The following is a 12,077-nucleotide window of genomic DNA, read 5'->3' as shown; positions in this document are numbered from 1 at the left end:
TCAGTATGTCTCTTCTGCTCTGCTTTTAGCTTGTCCTTAAAATACTTTTCCATTTAGCTTCCAGGCTTTAATGATCCAGCTTTGCATTGAAAAAATGCAGAGTATTCAGTTATGGTAGGAAAATATTAATATCAGGTGGTGACTCTTTTGGGGGGAGAAGATGGATCACATAAATAAAGCAGTTAAAGCTCAAGTTAACTTCAGGTTTTTGGTTTCTCCAGTACAAAGGGCTAAGTCTCTTCATAAGAACGGACAATCAGAAGCACTTTTGGGAACTCGGAGGCAAAAATAAAACAGCTCTGTGTACCCTTATTTGAAACATTCAGAGTCTGGTTTTTGTAATGAGTGACTTTAAAGAAAAAGCAAATTCTGTGTCTTTTCTGGAAGAGAATTAGCTTTATCTAAGGCAATCAGCGTTTATTATAATTCCTGCATTTGCAGAAGCAGATTTTAAGAAACCTACTATTTTGAACTTTTTGGTGTTGGCCACAATTAAATAAAGCCTTTTCCTTTGAAGAACATCTAATGGTTCTTTTTATGTTTGTATTAAATATTCTGTGGTACTGTGTAGTTTGGTACCATCTTCTACTTGGCAGCCGCACAGTAGCTGTTTACTCACTGTCTTCTGATTAATTCTCTTGCTATTCCAGCATGTAATATACCTCATTTGTTTAGAGAAAGGGAATACATTTCATATTTAAAAACCCTTTTACTGCAGTTACTGCATCTTTGCAGATTTAATTAGGTCTCAGTCCCTTCCAAATCATGCAAGTCAAAGGTCCTGTCTTACTTGTCCCTGGGGCATCGTTACAAAATGTCCCCAGATGGAGTCTAGTTTCTAACTGATGACTTTACCATATAGGGGCTAATTATTTCTAATCTTACACATTGATGGGACTGTATTTTATGTCTCTGAACCACTGGAACTGTTAACTGCCAAATTATCCTCCACTGTAATATGCGGGTTATGTCTCCATAAAACGGACTGACTTCACAAATGACAATCCCTTCCTACCAGGCTCTTGCATTTTGAGCCGTAATTATTTCTGGCACACAGTTCCATCTGATGAGCCCTTGCTAATCTACATTATTATTTGGGATAACCGTTAGTGCCTGGCTGCAGGCACAGGCCTAGGCTCTGCTCTATGGGGCAGCCGCATGGCTGTGCTCAGCCCAGGCTCCCACTGTTGCCTTTCATTTTTATGAGCAATAACCTCCACTGGGTCTTTAAAAGAAATGACTCAACACTTTCACCTTCTGGAAGGGAAAACCTGTATTTTGAAGTCTATAACGCATGAAGGTGTCGGAAGCCTAATCTAGTATAAGCTGTCTTCAGTCAGCCCTCTTAAGCATCGGGAAAGAGAAATGAATATCTAAAAAGCACCAAATAACTACAATTGCACTTGGATTTCATGGCTGTGTGTGATAGAGGTCAGTAACATGAAGCTGTTTATCTCATCACAGAAAAGCAGTGCCTGTTATCAGAACTTGCTGTAGGCGAAGGTATTGGAAACTCATTTAAGTGACCCGCTCCATTACGACTTCACTTTGCACATGTGCGATTCCTGCCCTGCTTCTCTCTGTCGCTTCTGCCCCAGCCCATCGAGCTGCTTTTGGGGTTGGCTCTGCAGAGCAACAGAGCATGAAACGATGATAATTTGGGTTTAGTATCTTCCAAACCTTAATCCAGTAACAGCAAATCAGAAGCTGCGTTAGGAAAGCAGGGGCCCTGGAAGATTGGACTTTGGAAATTTTGGACCTCTGTCTCAGTTGGTTTCAGGGAAGTCAATAACACCTTATTGATTTAGAAATGACTTTTTAGAACAACAGAGAGCTAAATGACAGTGCTGTGTGAAGGGGAGTGAGCCTTGCAAAACCTGGCATTACCCCAGGGCTGCCACCTCCAGAGGCATTGACTGGTAACCAAGATATGGAGGCATCAGTGCTCAGCTTGGGGGCTTAGTAAAGGAAGATTGAAATGCAAAACCCCACCATAAAAATGTGGGTTGATAAACTTTGCTTAAATGCTGAATGAAGTAGATAATTCTGTACTTATATACCTATTAGCAATACTATTATGGCCAATGTGTTAATACCAATATTACTGTAACTAATGCAGTAATACATTTAGAGCAATAAGATAGTACTAAATCACTGTGACAGATACTAGACTGACCTTCCAAAATAATCCTTTCAGTCTAGAATATGAGCAACATCCTTGCCCTTTTATTTCAGATAATATAAAATCACTTGCTGATATTTTTGTTCATTTTCATGATAGATCACTGTCACCCCACGAATCATCCCAACAATACATTTATTCATTTTTAACTTCTTTAAAAGAAGTTCAATATCCAGAAAGCCTGTGATTTGACTTAAGTGTGCTGAGATGTTTAACCCAAATGAATATGAACTTGAGCATGCAGTTGTCTGCTGCTCCAGGTACCTCTGCAGTGCATTCACGTGTAGTGTTGGTATGTGCTCTAGGTTTGCAATTAACAGAATATATCAAGCAATGTGCAATTGCTTGATATATGTGCAGTGTCCTGAATTTCCTTTTTCTTGTATTTGAACTTAGTGTTTTGAGCAATTAAAGCAGGACATGAATCTCGTAATGATCTAATGTTGGATTCAGTTGGTAGGATTTCAATAATACTTTGTAATTACTTTGTAAATACTTCAGTTGTAAGAATGGGGCTTTTATTCCCAGTTCTCCTGAATAATGCAGCACTCTCTAGAATCAATACCTGTGTATACACATCTGTTTATCATTCTCACTAACCAAATTACATGAATGGATCATGGTGAACAAACCACAACATCTTTAAGCTCCAACAGGAGAATAGATGTCTGTGGCTTAAAACAAATGGTGCTGGTTTGCAACCCTGCTCGTGTCCTCATTGCAGGGCTGCTGTCAGTGTGCTCTCATCACAAATTCATGCGTGCCCTAGCAAAGGGTAAACTGTCCTCTGTTTTTCCTTTGGACTAAAAAGTCAAATCAAGATGACTTTTTTGAGTAGAAATGAAAAAATGTCTAATGCAAACAGCTGAATAATAGCTTAAACCACTCCCTGCCCAGTAAAACAGTGGAAAGCAGTAGAAGTAACATCAAATAACCCAATAAGGACATCTACCCTAACCTGTCAGCCCGCAACATTAAGAAATAAAGATTATGTTGTTGTGCTGTCAGGAAGGGGAACAGAGGGCACATGCTTCTTGGAGAAGCGAAATCTTTCATTTCTAGGAAGGGGTATAGTATGGTCTGGTTAAAAGTGAAGTACTTCACTCTCATGTCTACCTGCAGTGGTTCTGTAGTGTCTGGACAAAGGGCAGAGAAGTCTGAGAGTTGTATTTTCTAAAGGATTCAGATACCAGGTAGAAGGTACCCATATTAACTGAGTCCACGTGACTGGCAGTGAGTAGCCCGTGGGCACAGTGTGTGTGCAAGTCCTTCACTAGAAGGTCATGTTAATAGTTGCAGCTTACTAGAGGAAAGTACAGACTGTTCCAAAGGTGTTTGTTTTTTTTCTCTAGTGCTTTCACTTAGGGTTAGAGAAGGCAAGGATGGAGAGTCATGCTGCATGGTGTGATGGCTCCACAGGGAACTAGCACAAAACAAAGCATGGAGGCCCTGAAATACCAATGATGTGATGACCACAGCAGTCATAGACTCTTATGTGGAGTCTTATGTCTAACCCAAATTTCCAGTCTCCCCAGTAGAAAATTCCACCCAAATCTCTCCTTTGCCAGGGTGTATGGGCTTGTAATGGCTCTCTGCCTGAGGATGAATCTCCCCCATTGCACAGAGGTGCTTGCTCTTGGTCTGAGGTAGGGCAACACATGGTACACAAGAGCCATCCAAACTGAGCATTGCGCTGAGCGAAGGGTGTATCCTGCATGGGAGCTCTTAGCATCCCTTTTGCTAATGCTCTTTAATGTCCTGTAGCTCATTCTGCAGCTTCTAGTGGGAGAGTTTAATGGTAGCTAATGCTGGAGAGAATGATAGTGGTGACCAAGAGGTTTTTGAAAGCATATTCAGCACAGTCTGTCTTCTGTAACTGCTGAATGTGAAGAGACTCTGGGGATCAATTCTCATCCCAGAGCACCCGGCAGAAAGACTGCAATTGAGAGGGGCCAGGATTTGGCTGGGGAGCTGTGATGGATGCAGAGTGCTGCTGAATTACGTAATGGCTTATGCACTGGCTGTGGATCAGAGTTGCTGAACAGAGCAACTGTAGGACAAACAAAGTGGTGATGGTAATCATCCATAACAACTTAATTCTGCCCTTGTTAGATGGTTTCTTCAATGTTTTGTTATACTGGCCTAAGCTGTTCAGTTATTGCTTCGGACCACATTGTTCCAGGTATCCTCTGCAGTAAAATGTAGGTTTCCAATGCTGTGTCTATCATGGGAAGACAGCTACTCCAGCTATGCTACGTGACTTTAAACAGGGCAGATGTTGTACGTGATTATGTCTAAGGTGCAGCAGTGCTGAGGTCAAACAGCTGCAGTATCATTAGGTCAGTCTTCAGAATTTCACTTCATGGTTTTGAAAGTTCTCTCAGATTCCATAATCTCTGCATGAGCTTTCTGTATTGTTGGTTTGTTGGTTTGTTTTTTTTGTTTTTTTTTTTTTTTTATTTAAGAGGATGGAAATGAAAAGATGAAATTGAAAATACAGGCTACAGCAAAGAAGTGGTTTTGTGAGGAACAGAGCTGATGAAGGCCATGAGTCAATACTCTGAGTCTCCCTTTGGTGCTGCTCTTTCCTCCCTGCTTCTTCCTCATATCCCATTTTATCTGTTCCCAGTGCTTGTCTGCTGCTCCTGGACAGGATCTGTGTTCCCTCTGGCACTGTGGGTAACATCAGTGGCCAGTAGGAAAGTTTGTCAGTCAGTTGTGAGTCAAAGAGAGGAGAACCAATGCGCTTCTCTCTGGGGTGGCCTCTTGTTTCCACAAAATCATTTCATCTGTTTATTTACTTACTTTTACAGTGAGATAAGTTATTGACCCTCCTGTTACACTGGTTGAAGCAGCCCATGAGATTCAAAGTCTGAGGTTGGACAGATGGAAGGACTGAACGTAAATCAAGTTTGTTCTGAAAATCAAGTTAAAACTGGATCCAAGTAGAGGGTACAGTAGAGAAATGTTTTGTTTTGTCAGCTTTATTTATTTTTCTGTTACTTTCAATTTATTCATGGGTAGTAATTTAGGATAAAAGACAGGTCTTCTAAAACATAGGGACAAATTTCATGCGAGCATAATTCTGCCTTGCTATCCAGATACGTATTTATGGATGTAGGTATGTGAATGACTTTATTCATAGGAGTAGCTCCTGGGAGACAACTACTGTGAATATAACTACTCGCATTTTGAAATACTTCCCAGATTGGTTTTGCATCAAAAGGTGTTGGGGAGTTCATGTGCGTGTTGTGAATGTAACACCACAGAGCAGGGAAATTGCTGCAAATAAAGCAAAATGCATTTTCTTACCCATCTGTTGCAGATCTGATGTTGCTGAACAGAATAATTTGGTGGAAAAGCTTTTAGTTGTGCACAAAAAAAAAAAAAAAAAAGACATATACAAACAACCAGGAGTTTTGGGTTGTTGCTAGGCAGCAGGTTATTTCTACTTGGGAAAGCCACTGGGTCTGGCTGGGCTGCTGTGGCTTTGGGTCCGTGGGTGCTGGTGGATCCCAGTCCCACGTGTTCTCATTCAGGTGATGTCTGCTGCCAAAAGAGAGCCTGAAAACTCTTAATGTCATTACTTGCCAACTGGTACTTAGGAGACACTAAAAGTTAAGGTTAAATTCTGCACCGTCCATTTTTTTAACTGAAAGACTTTCTTTTATTAAAAAAAAAACAACAATTATCAATTATCAGTTCTGCTGAACCTAGCAATGCCCTGTTTTCTCTTCCAACGTGTTTCTGTTTGAATCTCTAGAATGATCTGTGTTTCTAAACCTGCTGCAGGGGAACTCAAAAAGGTGATGTTCATGGTCGAACAAAGCACGAAAGCATGGTAAAAACACTCTGTAAACAAAGATTTGTTTTACTGTCCCCTCAAAAGGTAAATGTAGGTATTATCTCACCAACTGGAAAGTTTTATGTGGTAGAATAATTACCACGTTCAGTTGTGTGACGCATGGTTAGTGCTGAGGCAAGGCAATGGCGGCTGAAAACCGTGGGAGCTGTGTGCTCTTAAATTATGTAAAATAAAACTATTTGCTTCATCACTGAGCTAGAGCCTTGGAAATCTAATGTTTTAGGCTTTGCACTTATTTAAATCGTAGCTATTGTGGTTTTCATCCTCTGAGCACTGAATTTTTCTTTTAGTTCTAGCCTACTGCATCCAGTATAATCAAGCAGTTTCTGATGTCTGCAATCACATCAGTTAATGCGAATGACTTTCCAGAAAGAAATAATATCTCAAGTATTATACGAAACTGAATGCTTCTATTATACAAAAGTAACATGAAATGTCTGTATTAAATCTGGCATGACTGGTGCTGGAACTGAGTTTAGTTCCATTGTACAAACCTTTTAGTGTCAAATTTGGCTCGTGCAAACATCCTGTATTTTTTTGTTGTTGTTGTTTTGGTTTTGTTTTGGAAACAGAATTGGACTAATATAGATGTGTATTGGAATCAATTATCTTGATATCTTGACAAAAGTATCTGTACCAACAGCATCTATCACCACTGTATTAAGAGTATTAACAGGAAAGAAAATCAATAAAGCAAAATAACCCGCAGCAAGGATATATATAAAGTCACCAAATGCATGCATAGCAGATAGTGCGCAGGTTTTCTGTTGCCAACTTTACAGTTTCTTATCTTAAAGTCATGCTCTCACAAAAGCAGGTGAGATGTAAGAAATATTGAATTACCTCTAGCTCCTATTGTGCATAAGATGCTTTAGGCAAATGCTTATAATTGCTACCAGTTCTGAGTAACACCAGTGGAATTTTTATTTAGAAGACTCATTTATGCCTTGTAAAATTTTGCGTATGCTATGACCTCTACATGAATACACATAATAATGCTGGAATAACTGCTCATAAATACACTTTTTGGCTACAATACTGCTTTTCTTTTGTTTGCTTATGCGTAGTATTTGTTATGTTTACAGTCACTGAAGGATTTTTTGGCTGTCTTAAACATTCTTGTGCCTTCACAAACAGACGTGGTCACTAAAATATGGATGCCTTGATAAAACACTGGGAAAGGGACTTTGAGAATGGTAGAGGGTCCCTTCTAGTACCTCTTTCTGTATGAAATGTTTCTATTACTTACACCTTATACTGACATGCCAAATAACGGTACAACAGATTCTGTGGGAAGACTTTTCTTGGGTGGGGGGAAGCAATCAAACCACGGTTCTGACAACAAACCAAAGTTGTCATCACCCTTACGTGTTGCTAGTGCTTCCTCATGGCTCTTACCTCATTTTGGGGGTAGAGCACCTTGTACTGGAATCAGACTTGAAAGGATTTCTAGTAGAGTGTCTTCATCTCCTAAGAGGGTCGGTTGGTTGTTTTGCTTTGTGTAATCCTCTTTGGAAAACTTGTTCAAATTATATGAAGTATCCACTTCACAGAATCCCAGTGAAACATATGGACAGCATCGCTTTTCTTTTAGCAGTGCACAGAAAGACCTGTCTGCCAGTCATCAGAGTGGGAAGCCATGGAGCTTTTAGGACTTTGCTTCTTATTTAACCAGCACTGGGGAGCTCAGTGACTCACTGTATCCGAGGTTCTTCCTTATGCTCCCACAGGAATGAATATCTGTGACGTTTATGACATTTCTTCCATTTCTGCAATGAAAGTACTGAAGAAAAATAATGGAAGAGTATGATTTCGCTATTATGTGATATTATCCTTCATCATCATCCAATCCAATTCTCCGTGCCTTAAATATCCCCCCTCTAATAACTTCCCTTTGAGCTTCCCCATTCTATTCCTACTGTATTTTATAAAGATCTCTGAAGAGCTCCAGTAGGGAGCTCCAATGCCAGACCATCTTACTTAGACCGAAGAAGTGGTATCGACGTCAGTTTAAATCTTCATGTGTGCTCCCATTTGAGTCTTTGGCCTGAGTTATGCCCACGCAGCTGGGCTTCAGCAGGTCTGCTGCTTCCAGGAACTGACATTTGTTAGTGTAAGTTTGTGCTGCCAAGAGAAACCTAGAAATGCTTTTATCCCTGTACAACTGAAAATTAAAACTGCCTCTCCCTGCCCCCTCCCCCCCTCCCCCCCCCAAAAATACCCCACAACCAACAAATAGATACAAAACAAACAAAAAATCTTGGTGGAGCAGGCCAAAACAGAAATGAGAAAGTAAAGAACCTGCTTCGTTAGCTCTGTGTGTGTGTTTGTGTGATGGATATGCTGGGGGAGATTCCTCACTTTATTAGGTGAAGATAAAGAGTAATAGCAGCTTATAATGAAAACAAGATATTTTTCTCTTATGCATAGGTGTCAAGATATAATTCCTGTGCTCTTTCTAGCCCCCTGATGAGCACCTTGCTTCTAATGGCATGGATAATGAGAGATTTACGACTTCTGGCTTTTTGATAGCAGACCAGAACTCATTTGTCCGTTCCGTGGTGGATCCTGTAATCATCTCTGCAGGCAGTCAGCTACAGCTTCAAGGTGTGCAAGCAGGGAAAGATAATTCAGTTAACAAATCTCATGATGCTACTTCTAATAGAAGACAATCCATCCTGACATCTTAAAAAAATATTTCTCTATTTTGTTTACATGATGAATCCTGTTCAAACCAAAATGATTTCAGGCATTACTTAGTCTGATTTGAAAACCTTCCCAGCGCAGCTACCTTAAAATACTGTTATCTTTGTACAGCTGCATTAAAACACTTTCTTTTGTGGCAATGTACTTGTTTGTATTGGCTTTGGCTTTTTTCACTGCAAGAAAGATTTCAAGAAAAGAGCTGGCAGCGCCTTTCTCTCCCTTTAAATCTCTATTGCATTTTGACCCCCATTGTAAGTAGGTGCCTGGTACTTGTAAGAAGAGTGCAGCAAAAATACTGTAGTGGGACTGATGTACTCTCCCTCTGCCATTCTCTCTTGATGGGTGAGTACAGCGTGGTTTCTAGCTTTGTTTGAGCTTTCAGGGTGGCAACACGTGCTCCTTAAGTATCTTCACTTAGGAAGAAATTGCTGTCTGTTCTTACATGAAGGTAGCAGAATGTCAAATCCTGAGGAGATGAAGATGAGGTGTATTTTTATGAGAATACGTGAAGGAAGTAAAATCCATGTGTGGCTACGAGGTCACCTTCCTTCCCATCCATGCCTGCACCCCATCTTCACTGGTGTGCTGCCCTTAGACCATCAACAACACAACACCTCACCTCCTCCTAGGTCTTAACATCACTTCTGAAGTCTTAGAATAGTATCCCTACAGGATGGCGTGACTGTGCCCTTGCCAGCACCTTCTGGAGACACATCACGCTGACCACTTAAAAGCAAGCTCAACGTCCTCCAGCAGATCCCCTGTAAATCAATTTAATATCAGCAGGGACATAAGTACAATGAGGGATTTTCAGCACTTATCCATCTCTCCTTTTAGTGCTGTGCCTGTGAGCTGTAGCTTGGTTGTTGGAGATTTATTTTAGAGTTGACATCTCTCTGCAATTTTATGATATTGTTTCTTTATGACACATGAAGAAGACCAGGAGAAGCGGATTTGGTTCTGGTGTTTATTCTGACTTGGCTTTCATCTTAGGCATTTCTATAATGTCTGGATAGTTTTTCTGGATGACTCACTTCAGATTTCAGGAAGTGAATAATGATCTCTTCCAGCCCTTATGGAGAGGGAAAGCAGTGAATCTTTAATGATGACTTTGTTTTCCTCGTGGCTTCCTCAGGTATCTGAATTAAATAACCCATAGAAAAATTCAAATAAATACAGCGTTTTAAACAGAAGGAAGTATAAATAAATGCCTTCAAGTTGGTTTTAACAATATGGTTTATCTGAAGATAACTTAATGTAGGAATAATATGTATCAGGAAAAAAAAAAATAGGCTTAAAAATGTTTTAAGTTATGCTGAAGACGTTGTATTAAGTGAGTGATTGCTCTTGTGCTTGGCCCTACAGTCAAGTCACCAATGTCCTTTAGCTCCCAGTCCTGAGGGGGAAATCTGAGTCTCTTTGGGTGACTGCTGGACCTAGGAGGAAGCCCAAGACTCCTAGGAGGTCTTTTAGAAGATGTGATAAAGATCTAGAAAAACAATCATTTTTCAGTTCTCCCCTTCTTGCACCACTGTGTATGTTCTGCAGAGCTGTTTTATGGCATTTTGAGGGAAGTTCAAGGAGTTCATTTTGAGGTGATGCTGGTGGCACAGACGGGACCTCAGACGTGATCAGCATGAGTCTTTGAGCAGAGCAGAAGAGATCAGAAGTGCTGACATGAGTTTGAAATTTGTCAGCATATGAGTAGTAAATGAATAAAATATGCAACTCTCATGACAAAAACCAGAGAGGAGGCCAGGACCAGCGCTCTAAAGTGATTCCAGCCCTTTGTGGTGTCACACCGGCTGCCACCAAAGGCCACCCCAGCACGGCAGCCTGCAGGATCTCCAGCAAGGACCTGAAACAGTGGCAAAATGGTGTTATATGTTGCTTGTTTTCATGTATGTCTTGAACTTCGTGCAATATCATTTTTGGCTGCAGACCAGAATGTCTTGTGTGTCCTAAATAATCGCAGTGCACTATTTTTCACCAGCACCCTCACCTTTGCAATTTATCTGCAAGCTGAGCTCTGAGTACATATTTTCTGAATCATTATCTGAGCTGGCTGCCAGTTGGCCTGAGGCAGACATCCAGGCACTCGAGACTGGGAGAATTGGTTCCAGCTGCACTCTGTAATTAGGAAAACCCTGGTCTGTAGCCGGATGTCCAGATGCCTTGCCAAGGAGTATATCATTAGGTTCAACAAAGAGTATTGGGGGCAGGGGACTGAAAACAGCGAGGGTGCAACAGGACAAAGTTTATATGCCAGTGTTTGCTCCTTTGTTTCTAATCACATCTCTCGTTTGTAAGCTGGAGAGGTGGGTCGCAGTGGGAAGGGGAGGTTAAGCAAATCCTCAGGATTTCAGCTCAGAAATAAGTTTCTTATGCTCCCCGCAAAGATGGAAAGTATTTGAAATGCTGTTTCTTTTATGCTTTTGCATCAAGGAAAGACTGAACTTTGCGTTCTTTGTGCAACAAGAGTTACAGTGCAATATGTTTTGTCAGCAACGAGAATTTGCATGAACATTCTGCTTGGGACACAGCTAAACCCTTGTGCTCCCCAAAGAGTTGTCATTACAAACATAGATTCAAGCTCTTTTGTAAGAGTTTGTTTTGTTTGTTGATGTTAGTTAACAAATGTAAAGCTTCTAAGATGATAATATTGGGAAAATGACTGGACCTTTTACCACCACTACCACTTATTTAGTCTCTTTCAGCAATCAGATTGAGTGACTCACCAAAAATCTGAGAATTTTGAAGGAACAGAATATCTGTAGTAATATGAGAATATTATTGCACAGCATAGGGTACACAAGGCAATGTGAAACTCCCCTCTGGATGATTTAGCAAAGAAAATACATACTTCCTTCACATCTCCAGAAGCATCTACTCTTTTGAAGTTAAGCAAGAATTAACTAATATATTTCAAAATGTCTCAGTGAAATTGGAAGGTCTTACCTAGAGATTATCACAGGAGTTTACTTTAAGAATAATTTACAGATTACACATAATAAACTGTTGTGGACTTTGATGACTTGTTCTTGTTGGACCCTGTAGAATTCAGTAATTTCTCTTCTGCTGAAAATACAGTTGAATGAACTTCACGAAAGACCATCTGGCAAAACATGGCTTTCTGGGTCTGATTTATCTCCAGCCAACCTTTTTGAGCTCTTTGCACACTAGTTGACGTTCACAAGTTGATGTTCTCCTGTTGTAGCTTCACAGCTCCATTTGAGACAACTGCGGTTTTCTTACCGTAAAGTGTTTGAGGAAAACGGTTGATAGCAAAGTTTTTGCTTTAATTACATCTTTTTTTTGCTTTAA

At 40.4% G+C, this 12,077-nt stretch overlaps 1 protein-coding gene across 5 annotated transcripts in view; it reads left to right on the top strand.

The window, feature by feature from the left end:
- Positions 1–12,077, top strand: part of C5H10orf90 (chromosome 5 C10orf90 homolog) — a 65,206-nt gene that overhangs the window by 19,400 nt on the left and 33,729 nt on the right. The gene's annotated exons all lie outside the window — the stretch shown is intronic.

Source organism: Lagopus muta, chromosome 5 (assembly GCF_023343835.1).
Source record: "Lagopus muta isolate bLagMut1 chromosome 5, bLagMut1 primary, whole genome shotgun sequence".
NCBI classification, from domain to species: Eukaryota; Metazoa; Chordata; class Aves; order Galliformes; family Phasianidae; genus Lagopus; species Lagopus muta.
Note: the sequence above shows the minus strand (reverse complement) of the source record. Positions and strands in the feature narration are given on the sequence as shown.